The sequence below is a fragment of the Camelina sativa genome, chromosome 16, assembly GCF_000633955.1.
Source record: "Camelina sativa cultivar DH55 chromosome 16, Cs, whole genome shotgun sequence".
Classification (NCBI taxonomy): domain Eukaryota; kingdom Viridiplantae; phylum Streptophyta; class Magnoliopsida; order Brassicales; family Brassicaceae; genus Camelina; species Camelina sativa.
In genome coordinates, this window is record NC_025700.1 from 6,849,428 (window position 1) to 6,850,926 (window position 1,499).

General features: G+C 32.4%; 1 protein-coding gene across 1 annotated transcript in view; it reads right to left on the bottom strand.

Moving 5' to 3' along the window:
• Nucleotides 1–537, bottom strand: part of LOC104750040 (general negative regulator of transcription subunit 4-like) — a 10,763-nt gene extending 10,226 nt beyond the window's left edge. Inside the window, exon 1 of the mRNA XM_010471766.1 lies at nucleotides 253–537. The gene's annotated coding sequence lies outside the window, so the exon portion shown is untranslated. The remainder of the gene's footprint in view (nucleotides 1–252) is intronic.

Sequence of the window (1,499 nt, forward strand, 5' to 3'; positions counted from 1 at the left end):
AAAACTAAAGCAACTATAGACTCTTAAGTCCATAAGTCTGAAAACAAAATCCCTAAACCAAAAACACAAAAAAGGAACAATTTTTTTTTTTTTTTTTTTTTTTTTTTGTGGTTCCAACTCTCAGAGAAACCTTGAAAAGATTATTAACAGCAATGTAAAACCTTAACCACTCCAAATTCCGACGAGAGACTCTCTTAGAGAAGAAGACAAAAAAAAACTGAGAATTTGGTGGAGGAAATTGTGAGTCCGTACCTTTGGTATCAACGAAACAAAAACCCTAATCCGTACGTTAGGGTTTGAGGAAACGCGAATTGGAGAATTCGGTGGTGAGATACGAGAGAGAGAGTAAGCGACGGTGTTGTTTGCGGAAGAAGGAGAAGAAGAGATTGAGAGAGAGAGGAGAATCGAAGATTTTGAGGAAGAGACGGGAAAAAAAAAAAAAACTGGTTTTAAAAAAACTCTTTCTTCTCTGTGTGTGTGTGTGTGTGGCTAAACCTTTGTTCGCCAATGGCTGGTGTTTTTTTTTTTTTTTTTCAAAGGTTGTCAAATTTCAATTTTGTCAATTAAATGATACTCTTCTCTCTATATAATATCATTATTTTTATTATTATACCTAATTTATCTTATTCAAGTTCAATGTTTTTTTTTTTCATTGACGGCATGTTATTTTTTCATGTTCAAAGTGCATTAACATGTCACATTTCTTGGTTTTCTACTTTTTTTTTTTCAGATGTATTTGGTTTATTAATTTTCACTGGTTAAAATATCAATTTTAGTCGTGGTTAAAAGTTAAAACAGTTAGTCCGGTTTAGTAATTGTTTTTGGTTTATAGTTTTTAAAACACAAACACTAAGGCCGGTTTAGTCCGGATTATTAGTTGTTTTTGGTTTTTTTCTTTTTCTTTTTGTAGTTTACACACAAACACAAACACAAGTCCGGATTTAACTGAAACACTTTTTGTGTAGAGAGTTGTGTCTCCACGACTTGGACCTGTTTTGTGACATGGGTGAGTGTGGTAGTTGTTACGGCGATAAATTCATATCGTAAAACCAATCATTTTCTAAACAATAATAATCACTTAAATTTTAGATTTTGACTTGATCCTATCTAAAACTCATTAAGATATTTTTACTTATCCATTTTTTTTTTAAAATCACCTTAAAGGTTTGATGTTACAACTTACAACTATCCTTCTGTCGCTTATCATCCTTTTTTTTTTTGAAGCCCGGAAGTTACATTGCGCCAAAGGCTTGTTGCCAAAACTAACTATGTTATTTTAGAACATTGTTTCATTCATCAATAAGCAGCATTCCATTATCTGATGTTCTGATTTGCTAATTGTTCGTTCATACAAACGAAACTTTGACACGAATTTCCAATTTAGTAACCTGAACTATTCGTAGCAAAGTCCCAGTATCCATCCTCAGTCAATTAAAATAATCAATTGTTCCATTAAGAGAAGCACATTCATGGCAGGCCGAGAGATAATGCACATTACT